The 13335-nt window shown below is 45.0% G+C and overlaps 1 protein-coding gene across 3 annotated transcripts in view; it reads right to left on the bottom strand.

The window, feature by feature from the left end:
- Positions 1-1753, bottom strand: part of LOC126194702 (protein croquemort-like) — a 185309-nt gene extending 183556 nt beyond the window's left edge. For 2 of the 3 annotated variants that reach the window (XM_049932933.1, XM_049932936.1), the window contains exon 1: positions 1633-1749. The gene's annotated coding sequence lies outside the window, so the exon portion shown is untranslated. Of the gene's footprint in view, positions 1-1632 lie in introns of all 3 variants that reach the window. The other variant, XM_049932937.1, reaches the window with a different exon arrangement.
- Positions 1754-13335: the final 11582 nt, after the last annotated feature.

The following is a 13335-nucleotide window of genomic DNA, read 5'->3' as shown; positions in this document are numbered from 1 at the left end:
CGCGGAACCGAAACCCAGCCGAGGTAGCGAGGCGATCCTTAATGTGCTTCGAAGAGAGACAATTGAAGCTGTCTGTGTGTCTAAGAAAAATTATGAACGCAACACCGACTGAAATGAATTGAACTGATTCATTGTCAGAATACTTAGAAGGCGCAACAGGTCTACTAGAGAGACTGCTTACACCGCGCTTGTCCGCCATATTCTGGGGTATTGCTGTGCGGTGTGGGATCCGCAACAGGTGGGACTGACGGATGCCATCGAAAAAGTTCAAAAAAGGGCAGCCCGTTTTCTATTATCGCGAAGTGGGGGAAATAGTGCGACAGACATGATACGTGAATTGGAGTGGCAATCAATAAAACCAAGACGTTTATCGCTGCGACGGGATCTCCTCATGAAATTTCAATCACCAATTTTCTCTTCTAATCGCGAAAAGATTCTGCTGGCAGCCACCTACATAGGGAGAAATGATTGTCACGATAAAATAAGAGAGATCAGGGCTCGCACAGAAAAATTTAAGAGCTGGTTTTTCCCGCGCGCCGCTCGAGAGTGGAACGGTAGAGAGACAGCTTGAAGGTGGTTCATTGAACCCTCTGCCACGCACTTTATTGTGAATAACAGAGTAATCATGTAGATGTAGATGTAGAAACTGATTGAAATTAAAAGAATGTGCCAGTGGAAATGAAATCAGTAGAGATGCGATGACATGAATCGAGAGTTTAATTCAGTTCACATACATCCGTTTTGGAACTACACGTTGCACCCCCACGCTTTGTTTTCATTTTATATTACGTTCGTTGCATCTCATCCGTGTCGCATCCCATTGTCGGGTAATCATCTCTGGCAGCAGCCGAGCCGTCAGGCCGGAATCCGGCATCACCTGTGATTGTCACTGCCAAATTCCTCCTTGTGGCAGGGCTAGCCACCGGTTCAGTTGACCAAGTTGTGCTATCCTAGTGCTAAATACTCCGTGGGAAGAACTCCTGGTAGTAGTGACCGAAAATCATTGGCGGAAACAACAGTGACACTGAAAATTTGACTCAGACCTGGAGGCGTGCTTAAACAGTCCTGTGGTTAAGGCAGCTGCTCTCGGTATACAGGAATTACGGGGTTCCGGTCTCGATCTGGCACAAATTTTTAGTTTCCCCATAGAAATAGCATCACGTCACTCAATGTGTTACTCTTGTGTCGAGAGAAGATATGGAAAAGAAAGAAGGAACCACGAATCCATAGTGTTACTCTCATTACTGTAACAGTTCCAAAGGTGCAGCTATCTTGCCAGACATCAGTTAACTGCTCTGTATATCGAATGCCGTTCGGAATCGAGAAACGCGCCATCGGTTTGAACTTTCTTGCTCACAGGGTTCGGAATCTCGTGAAGGAAATGAGGAGAGGAGCGTTCAACGCATCTGACGAACGGCCTGCAGACTCTCCTTTACAGTATCGTGTGGGTTAACAGCAAAAACAAGCGCTGTCGAGGGATATTGTGTTTTATTAACAGTAGCACACGAACACTTTCTTTGTTGACTGTTCCGACTGAGTTATAGTGCGAGGGTTGTCGGAATTGGACAGCCGAGCCTCGACGCCGAACACAGAACAGACGGCACCAGCACAAGGAGGTCGGTCGGTACTCACTGCACTGCACTGCACCGCACCGCACCACACGGACCACACTGTAGGCTGCTCGTCGGCGCGCTCCCTGCCGGCGACTGGACGCTCGCAGGTGGTGCCGCCGCTCTTGGCGCGGCTCGCCAGGTCCCAGTGACGTCACAGCTGATTAAGCGCGTCGTCACAGAACACACCGCTAGCCTGCGGCGCGGCCTGCTGGTGTGGCGGGCAGAGACTGTAGTGGGGGGGGGGGGGGGGGGGACGCGGCACTTGTTGTCCTCTGCTGACGAGTCACGTGCGACTGGCGGGCAATGTCTGAGCGCGTGATCCCGCGACCCGGCAGCCGGGCAGCTGTCTTATCACGACAAGTTCCCGAACGCTTTCGCGTGCTCTCCAGCAGCACTATTCATTCACTGAGTTTTTGCGCTGAGCCTGCAGTAAACAGTTTCTCTGTCAGAGACAGAAAATGACTTAGAAGAGCAGTTGAACGGATTGGATAGTGTCTTGAAAGGATGATATAAGATGAACATCAACAAAAGCAAAACGAGGATAATGGAATGTAGTCGAATTAAGTCGGGTGATGCTGAGGGAATTAGATTAGGAAATGAGACACTTAAAGTAGTAAAGGAGTTTTGCTATTTGGGGAGCAAAATAACTGATTATGGTCGAAGTAAAGAGGATATCAAATGTAGACTGGCAATGACAAGGAAAGCGTTTCTGAAGAAGAGAAATTTGTTAACATCGAGTATAGATTTAAGTGTGAGGAAGTCGTTTCTGAAAGTATTTGTATGGAGTGTAGCCATGTATGGAAGTGAAACATGGACGATAACTAGTTTGGACGAGAAGAGAATAGAACCTTTCGAAATGTGGTGCTACAGAAGAATGCTGAAGATTAGGTGGGTAGATCATAGAACTAATGAGTAGGTATTGAATAGGATTGGGGAGAAGAGAAGAAAGGATCGGTTGGTAGGACATGTTCTGAGACATCAAGGGATCACCAATTTAGTATTGGAGGGCAGCGTGGAGGGTAAAAATCGTAGAGGGAGACCAAGAGATGAATACACTAAGCAGATTCAGAAGGACGTAGGTTGCAGTAGGTACTGGGAGATGAAGAAGCTTGCACAGGATAGAGTAGCATGGAGAGCTGCATCAAACCAGTCTCAGGACTGAAGACCACAACAACAACAACTGACTCTACGACATAAAAAACGACGCACTACGAAAGAGTTATGCAGATTGTTTATGTAAAATTGATATTCATTCAGATATCGACGGAAAATGCAAAAGTGTAAGTTTTGGCTGCCGACGGTTGAATGTGTGACACTGCAGCGCAGTTTACTGCACGATCGCCAATGATAGTTAACAGGAGATACGTCGAAACCAGGGCGTAAGGCCTTTGCGAACTGAATTCTGTGTACTCAGTTGGACTGTAAACACGCCTCGCAGACAGGCGCGTGGACAATATACGCCGATGTCAGCGTTTGAGAAGGTCTCGTGGCTCGGCTCGAACAGGTCAGTTGGAGTAATGGGCGAATCACTCGACAATTGAATAGGAGCTATGCCTATTTTCGACGATGTTGGCAGGAATGGGTGAACAATAACAGAAGAGGAAGCGGTCGATCTAGGCAGACGACCGAACACGAGGATCAAGCAATCGTCAGAGAGGCACTAACAGCCCCAGATTCATCATTATCATCGATCCAAAGTGCAACAGGTGTTGTAGTGACGATAAGGATCACTAATAGCCGACTCACAGAAAGGAAGCTGAGTGAAACCTGGTAGTCAGGGAAGGCAGGATGGGGTTACCATTGTGGACGGGGCCGTAATCACTTACTGTTGGTTCCCTTTTGCAATTACACTCGTTTATTTTAAAACGGTAATTCCAGACTCAGCAATAAATAAAGATATCACACGTTATTAATGAAGGAATAAACAACAGTGTAATTAATAGTGCTTTCAGTGCATTACAATTTACCAAATGAGCTTAAAATACAGACACAGCAAATAATGTTTTAAAAATAAGCCAATGTGATCCCAAGTAGAATTTTAAGGCAAGTAACCATAGTCACGGCTGAAGGCCTTTAACGCCAAGAACGGCAATTATAAAAAAAATTAACAAACATACTGTAAAACAGCAATGCAATGGCTAGGTTAAGTTAAAAAGACAGGCAATTGATCACCAAGCCGGCCGAAGTGGCCGTGCGGTTAAAGGCGCTGCAGTCTGGAACCGCAAGACCGCTACGGTCGCAGGTTCGAATCCTGCCTCGGGCATGGATGTTTGTGATGTCCTTAGGTTAGTTAGGTTTAACTAGTTCTAAGTTCTAGGGGACTAATGACCTCAGCAGTTGAGTCCCATAGTGCTCAGAGCCATTTGAACCATTTTTTGATCACCAAACAGGTGAGACTAAATGATGGCAAACTTGGTAGCACCTGCTGTAACGCCAAGAATGGCAATAATATAAAAAAATCTAGAAACATAGAATAAAACCGCAAATACAATAACTAAACACAAGGGCCAGTCACAGACGATGCACCAGGAGTATCCTCTGAGCAGGTCCCGAAAAAAAAAAAAAAAAAAAAAACACTTTCGCGAGTGATGTGATAGGCAGGCAACAGTTAGTTGCATTCACTTCACAAGATGGTAACTCAGACTAATGGCAGTCTAACGAATGACTAATGATAATCTTGCTGAGGCTACCTGACATCTAATAAACCAAATGCAAAGATGCCATAGCCCGAACCGGTGGTCCGGACTCCGTCCGCAGAATACTGTGCTTAGAGCACTCAGGACGAGAAAGGAATCACTACCACAGGAGTAGAAGAATCTCCAACCAACCTACAATGAAGAAAGCTGTCGAAACTACACGCCTCACCGGACAGCAGCGGCAAGGCAAGGAAACGTAGACTGCCGTTATGTACACTAACCCCCAGGGCAGGTAAAAAAATGGTTCAAATGGCTCTGAGCACTATGGGACTCAACTTCTGAGGTCACTAGTCCCCTAGAAAATAGAATTACTTAAACCTAACTAACGTAAGGACATCACACACATCCATGCCCGAGGGAGGATTCGAACCTGCGACCGTAGCGGTCTCGCGGTTCCAGACTGCAGCGCCTAGAACCGCACGGCCACTTCGGCCGGCCAGGGCAGGTAACTGGGGCGTTAGCAGCCACGAGGCAGGAAAAATACCACTGGTTGAACTTAACAAATAATAACAAACTGAACACAATAAAGTAATTAGAAGTCCAGGAAAGCTAATCAGATCCATCTTCGCCGGCCGGAGTGGCCGAGCGGTTCTAGGCGCTACAGTCTGGAACCGCGCGACCGCAACGGTCGCAGGTTCGAATCGTGCCTCGGGCATGGATGTGTGTGATGTCCTTAGGTTAGTTACGTATAAGTAGTTCTAAGTTCTAGGGGACTGATGACCTCAGCAGGTAAGTCCATAGTGCTCAGAGCCATTTGAACCATTTTTGAACCAGATCCACCTTCTCCAAGGGCTCCACTCAGTGCTTTTCACCTAGGGAACACTACGAGCAGCAACACGAACCCAAGTCACTGGAGAATCGCAAGATCTCACAATGGTGGAGGTTTCTCTACTTGAAGCTTGCAGGATCCGGTTTACGACGAGGTCGTGCACCCTCGTGACCACAGAGCTTCGATCTGGCAGTCCACGTGCACCACCAGCGGTCCCGGCATGTTTTCGTACTGTGCGGACCTGGCTCCTCCTGAGTCCCCAACTGAACTGCACACTGACATGACCCGGAAGAACCACGATGTCGCCCCAAGATAGGGCCACAGTTATTACATGTCGATAACAGCCGCTGCTGCCACTAGCAGACAGGCAACGCTTGCGAAACCAAGTGGCACCAGTCAACACGAGAAGAAGACAAACAACCGCAACCATGTCAACTAAACGATACGATCTGGCTTCCAAGAGAGGACAGAAACCTACAAACAGGAGCTCGCGGCGCCCGTTAAGACAACTGCTATTGATCTCTGTACGCCAACGGGGCCATTTGCGATGATGTTGGACTGATTCGGGCTGGAATCTCATTGACTGGAGTACTGCTGTCTCCAGTAATGAGTCCTACTTCGAACTGAGCCCCGGTGACCTGCAAAGGCGTGACTGGAGAGACTCCGGACCGCTGTGAAATACCAGCCTGATTGTCGTCCGTCATTATGCCCGGCAACCAGGAGTGATGGCGTTGGATATAATTTCTTTTCGTAGCAGAACCGCTTTGGTATTCATGCGCGGCACCCTTAAACTACAACGCTACTTCGACAATGTTCTGCGCCTCGTTCTGTTGCACTTCACGCAAGGCATCCTGGGCTTACATTTCAGCAAGATAATGCCCGTCCGCACTCGGCGAGAGTTTCTACTGCTTGTCTCAGTGCTTGGCAAACCCTACCTTGGCAAGCAAGGTAGCCAGATCTCTCCTCAACTGAGAACGTTTGGAGCGTTATTGGCAGGACCCTCTAGTCAGCTCGAGATTTTGACCATCTAACGCGAGAGAATTTGACACGATATCCCTCAGAAGGGACTCGAACTTAAAATATTTTCGTCTGCAGCTCGTGGTCGTGCGGTAGCGTTCTCGCTTCCCGCGCCCGGGTTCCCGGGTTCGATTCCCGGCGGGGTCAGGGATTTTCTCTACCTCGTGATGACTGGGTGTTGTGTGATGTCCTTAGGTTAGTTAGGTTTAAGTAGTTCTAAGTTCTAGGGGACTGATGACCATAGATGTTAAGTCCCATAGTGCTCAGAGCCATTTAAAATATTTTCGTACCGTGAAGTCGCGTGGAACTTGTGATTTGCAGGAGTTGGGTGCCACTGGATTTTGAAGAATTCTATGGTGCGTTTGTGAGACTTGTGAATATTTGGTGCACGAGTGGAACTTAGAATACTTTCGTACCACGAAACTCTGAACAACCGCTGTGGGACATAGTGATTTCAGCTTGCGTTTGGACTTCGGATTCTGTTTGGTTTATTTGTTTTTAATTTTTTTTATTTTTTTTATTTTTTATTTATTTTTTTGTGAAGTATTCTCCGCTCGGAACTTTGTTTATCTTGGGGTTTCAGCTATTTTAAAAGAAGCATTAAGTGTATAATTGCTGAATGATCGTGATTAATATTTGAGTGGCACTGTTGAACTAACTCGGTAAATATCTGAGGTCAAATCAAGAACACTTAGTCAAATCTGTCCTGAACAAGTTAAAATAAACTCCAGTTAGTTAAAACTGTGTTGTGTCAACTAAAAATTATTCCTACCTGCTAACATTCGTCTTTATATACTTGACATTAATTTAAAATTACTAGGGATAGGGCAGCGGCTGTGGTTCGCACCCCTCAGACCTAACATAGCCAATTTAGTTAATAAGTCCAACCACATTTTACGGAACCCAAAGCCCCAAGGGGATGCAAGCTATGTAGGTGCTTGGGTGATAATTGTTTTGTTTTTTGTTTTTTACTAGATAACTGACTTTGAACTAAAATGATTGTGATCACCCAGTGCAACCAGTGCGTTTCTCCCAACCTCGCGCATAGAGAGAAACCGTAGCACGTCGCAAATGGTTTTCTCGACCCAGCGAAGCTCGAAAATTGGTGTTTCTCGTCAGTAGTAGCTCGCACAACTCTGTCAATCAGTACCAACACGATGAATTGCTTTCATAAGGGCTAGAAGTGGACCAACATGTAACTGACTTGCTCAGTTCGTGAAGCCCTTTCTCTTGAATAAAACAACCAATTTTTCTGAATTTTTTTTTCTGCAATTGTAGTCAGTTGTTTGCTTGTAGTACATAACAACATCACATCTACTAGTCTCCTATTTTTGTGTAATTTCCTGTGGCTCATTGTCATGGAGCACGTCTTTCTATTGGACGCCACTTCGGCAACTTGCGTATCCCTAGGATACCCATGTTATCCAACCAGGGGAAAGGTTGGTTGGTTGGTTTTGAGGAAGGAGACCAGACAGCGAGGTCATCGGTCTCATCGGGTTAGGGAAGGACGGGGAAGGAAGTCGGCCGTGCCCATTTTGAAAGGAACCATCCCGGCATTTGCCTGGAGCGATTTAGGGAAATCACGGAAAACCTAAATCAGGATGGCCGGACGCGGGATTGAACCGTCGTCCTCCCGAATGCGAGTCCAGTGTCTAACCACTGCGCCACCTCGCTCGGTCAGGGGAAAGGGATCTACAGTTTAAGGTGGTACAATATATCGTTTATGGTGAATATCTACATCACTGAGAAATGAATGCTAGTTTAAGAGGCAGACTGAAATATCCGTTTTGCCACCTTTCGGTTTCCAGCCGCGCCGCTCGCCGAGCAGCAGTACGAACGATTGGCTGGCTGGTCCACAGATGATGTCGTGCGCAAAGTGTGTGTTAGAAGAACGTCAAGACTCTACACAAGGTAGTTCTACAGATAGAAATGCACAGGAGAGATAACTCAGTTTCAGTGTTTTGCTGTTGTGTTCTTTCAGTGTATGAGCGATGCGTCAGCCGTCACACCTGGTCCTATGAAGCCGCATTTTCCCAGGAGCAGGAATTTTCAGCAGCGAATACGTAATGCGCCCGACGCACACCGTCGTCCTCTCGCCACAGACAGAAAATGGTTCAAATGGCTCTTAGCACTATGGGACTTAACATCTGAGGTCATCAGTCCCCTAGAACTACCTAAACCTAACTAACCTAAGGACAGCACACACATCCATGCCCTCGGCAAGATTCGAATCTGCGACCGTAGCAGCAGCGCGGTTCCTGACTGAAGCGCCTAGAACCGCTCGGCCACAACGGCCGGCTAGGCAGAAGAGTGAAGCTGTTTTCTGACAGATCTCAACGCTTAGCGCGTCAACGTTTTACTTCAGACGTGACATGCCAGCAGGTTCCGGACGAGTGTAATGCGTTGAATGTACGGTGCGTTTTAGTGCAGAAATTGCTGCAAGTCAGGTAACGTTCGGGTGCAAAATGGCTACGAAGTGTGCTAGGAACCTACAATTGTGTTTCAGTGTCGAGAGAGATAGACTGTTACTTGATGCTGTGTCACAAACATATTGAAAGAAGGGGAAAGAATAGAATAAAAGATTATGGGAGAATATCCGCTTGGCAGTAGGAATGAGTAGGATTGAGTTACGCAATACTTTTCACCTGGCAATAGCAAGAAAATTGTTCAGAAATGACAAGAAGAGGAGATATGTTTGGAAGAGGCCCGGAGATAAGGGAAGATTCCACCTGGAATATGTCATGGTCAGACGGGGTTTCAGAAATCAGATACGGGATTGTAGGGCGTTCCTAATAGTGGATATTAAGTGAGGTCGCGAGTTAGTAATGATGAACAGTAGACTGAAGTTTCCGAGACTCGTTCTGAAGGATCAACGTGGAAAGAAGTGAGATATTGAAATACTGAGGAATGATGGGGTACATTTGAAGTATTCTAAGACTGTAGATACTGTGATAAGGAACACTACAGAAAGCAGTTCAGCTGAAGAGGAATGAAGATCTCTAAAAGAGAAATCACGGAAGTTGGACAGATAAACATAAGTACAAGGAATGAAACGGCGCAGAAAACTTGAGTAACAGAAGAAATACTTTGACTGATCGACGAAAGAAGAAAGTACAAACATTTTTAGGAAAAGACAGGAATACAGCAATATAAATCACTTGGGAGTAATACATATAAAATGCAGGAAGCCCAAGTGAAATGGCTGCAGGAAAAATTTGAACAAATCGAAAAAGAAATGTCGTTGGAAGGACTGCTTCAGCATTTAGAAAAGTAAAAAAGCAAGGGCGGCAACAGTAAGAGTGCAGCAATGAGAATTCCCCTGTTGAACGCAAAGGAGAGAGCAGATAGGTAGAAAGAGTACACAGAAGAGCGGGAGGAACTGTCTGACGACGTGAGAGAACATCATCCACACAAACTCGAAGAAAGAAAGTGCAAATAAGTGCGAGAATTATCGCACAATCAGTTCAAAAGCTCACGCATCCAAGTTGGTTAAAGAATAATAAACAGAAGAATGGAAAAGAAAATTGACGATCTGATAGATGACGATCCGGTCGGCTTTACGAAAGGTGATGACGTTACACTCGATAATGGAAACAAGAGTTCAGAAATATCAAGACACGTTCATAGGATTTGTCGACTTACAGGCTGACAATTATTGAACTATATGAAATAAAGTTCAAGAAGAATATAATAATTCCAATCCCAAAGAAAGCAGGTGTTGACAGATGTGAAACTTACCGAACTATCAGTTTAATAAGGCAGAACTGCAAAATACTAACGCGAATTCTTTACAGACGAATGGAAAAACTGGTAGAAGCCGACCTAGGGGAAGATCAGTTTGGATTCCGTAGAAATGTTGGAACACGTGAGGCAATACTGACCTTACGACTTATCTTACAAGAAAGATTAAGGAAAGGCAAACCTACGTTTCTAGCATTTGTAGACTTAGAGAAAGCTTTTGACAATGTTGACTGGAATACTCTCTTTCAAATTCTAAAGGTGGCAGGGGCAAAATACAGGGAGCGAAAGGCTGTTTACAATGGCAGTCATAAGAGTCGTGGGACACGAAAGGGAAGCAGTTGTCGGGAAGGGAGTGAGACAGGGTTGTAGCCTCTCCCCGGTGTTATTCAATCTGTATATTGAGCAAGCAGTGAAGGAAACAAAAGAAAACTTCGGAGAAGGTATTAAAATACATGGAGAAGAAATAAAATCTTTGAGGTTCGCCGATGACATTGTAATTCTGTCAGAGATAGCAAAGGACTTGGAAGAGCAGTTGAACGGAATGGACAGTGTCTTGAAAGGAGGATATAAGATGAACATCAACAAAAGCAAAACGAGGATAAAGGAATGTAGTCGAATTAAGTCGGGTGATGCTGAGGGAAATAGATTAGGAAATGAGACACTTAAAGTAGTAAAGGAGTTTTGCTATTTGGGGAGCACAATAACTGATGATGGTCGAAGTAGAGAGGATATAAAATGTAGACTGGCAATGGCAAGGAAAGCGTTTCTGAAGAAGAAAAATTTGTTAACATCGAGTATAGATTTAAGTGTCAGGAAGTCGTTTCTGAAAGTATTTGTATGGAGTGTAGCCATGTACGGAAGTGAAACATGGACGATAAATAGTTTAGACAAAAAGAGCATAGAAGCTTTCGAAATGTGGTGCTGAAGATTAGGTGGGTAGATCACATAACTAATGAGGAGGTATTGAATAGAATTGGGGAGAAGAGGAGCTTGTGGCACAACTTGACTAGAAGAAGGGATCGGTTGGTAGGACATGTTCTGAGGCATCAGTGGATCACAAATTTAGCATTGGAGGGCAGCGTGGAGGGTAAAAATCGTAGAGGGAGACCAAGAGATGAATACACTAAGCAGATTCAGAAGGCTGTAGGGTGTAGTAGGCACTGGGAGATGAAGAAGCTTGCACAGGATAGAGTAGCATGGAGAGCTGCATCAAACCAGTCTCAGGACTGAAGACCACAACAACACAACATGAGATAAAGTCGTAATAACTTCTGGACGGTATGCGTTAGGACGTATAAACTGCACTGTTGACCACGGGGCATGACTGGAATTTCTGGTGTGGTTTAGCGACGAACCCACTTCCATTACGATAAGTTTTGTCAATAAGCAAAATTGTCGCATTTGGGGGACTGAGGATTCGCATTTCGCGATTCAGAAGTCTCTTGACTCAACGGGTCACTGTGTGGTGTGCAACGTCCGGTCCTTGGTGGTACGGTGGCTACCGAACGGTACGTGGAGGTTTTGAAAGATGATTTCATCCCCATTATCCAAAGTGTCCCTGATTTCGACAAGATGTGGTTCATGCAAGACGAAGCTCGACCTCATCGAAGCAGGAGAGTGTTTAATGTCCTGGAGGCGAACTCTGGGGGTCGCATTCTGGCTCTGGGGTACCCAGAGGCCACTGGCATGGGCTTCGATTGGTCGCCATATTCTCTGGATCTGAACATACAAGAGTCTTTTTTGTGGGCCCTTATTAAAGACAAGGTGTATAATAATAAGCCCAAAACCATTGCTGAGCCAAAAACAGCCATTCAGGAGGTGGCCGACAGCGTTGATGTTCCGACACTTCAGCGGGTCATGCAGAATTTCTCTATCCGTCTGCGCCACATCATCGCCAATGATGGCAGGCATATTGAACATGTCATAACCGAAATCCGAATATCTGTAGTGACGTTTACATGTTTACATGTTGAAAATGGTTCAAATGGCTCTGAGCATCAGTCCCCTAGAACTTAGACCTACTTAAACCTAACTAACCTAAGGACATCACACACATCCATGCCCGAAGCAGGATTCTAACCTGCGACCGTAGCAGTCGCGAGGTTCCGGACTGAGCGCCTAGCACCGCCAGACCACCGCGGCCGGCGTTACATTTTGACTAAAGTGTGTGCAAGGCGTAGTTTCTGACAAATTTACGTTTTTTCATAAAGTTCAATAATTCTCACCCTCAATTGTATTTTATTCCAGTCTTTGATCACAATATCAATTCATTTGTGGATGAGCGGTTTCAATCAGTAATGACCATCCTCAGATCTACAATATAAAAATATATACACCTAGTGAGCAATGTGTCTTTCAACACAATACAGTATTACATATCACAATATACTATCATATAACCCAGGAAATGTACAGATAAAACACGGTAAAACGTACCTTTTCTACACCACATCCTAAAGTGATAGGCCGTAATGGCATCGTCAAAAGATGTAAATATACTCAGCACAACATCGTCACACAGATGTAGAATAGGCCACAGCATCCACACAGTCAGTTTTGCAACTGGCTACTGAAGTACAGTGGCGACGAGAAATATGTTTGCTTACATCCTACATAGATGTCGCTACTGTGGGCTTAGATGTAGTCATCATTTATGTAAGAAACATAATCTGATAAAAACACATTAGGTAAAATACAAATGGCTCTGAGCACTATGGGACTTAACATCTAAGGTCATCAGTCGCCTAGAACTTAGAACTGCTTAAACCTAACTAACCTAAGGACATCACACACATCCATGTCCGAGGCAGGATTCGAACCTGCGACCGTAGCGGTCGCGCGGTTCCAGACTGAAGCGCCTAGAACCGCTCGGCCACACAGTCCGGCGGTAAAATACATGTAGCAGACTTTTAAATATTGATAACTATTATAGAAACCAATTGTGATACAGTAAAAGACGAATACAGTTACACATACAATATTATTAAAAGGAATTACATAAAGATAAAAGGTCTGACACTTTTATGGTGAATTTACGGTCAAAAATTAATGTACGTAATACATTGCCTGTAGCAACCTATAAATTACCTATGACAGTTAAAATGTCTAGATGACAGCTGAAGAAAAGACAGATCATTGGATCACTGTTCATATACGTGACTATGTTGCAGCTGGTGAGTTGTCACCCTGTATACAAACATTCAACAATGTCAAACGCTGCAAGATGTTCGAAATTCTGAGAAAAGTATTAGTAAACCATAGGAAAAGACTGCTGACTACAAATGTATGAGAATCGAGAAGGAACAATAAGAATGGAAGACCAAGAACGAAATGATAGGATTAAAATGTGTTGTAAGGTAAGGATGCACTCTTTTGCTCTTACTGTTCAATCTATACATCGGAGAAGAAATCATAGCTATAAAAAAAAGTTCAAGAGTGGGATTAAAACTCTGCATCAAGGGGTATCAATGGTAGGATTCGCTGATGGCATTGCTATCCT

This window comes from Schistocerca nitens, chromosome 7 (assembly GCF_023898315.1).
Source record: "Schistocerca nitens isolate TAMUIC-IGC-003100 chromosome 7, iqSchNite1.1, whole genome shotgun sequence".
Taxonomy (NCBI): Eukaryota; Metazoa; Arthropoda; class Insecta; order Orthoptera; family Acrididae; genus Schistocerca; species Schistocerca nitens.
Note: the sequence above shows the minus strand (reverse complement) of the source record. Positions and strands in the feature narration are given on the sequence as shown.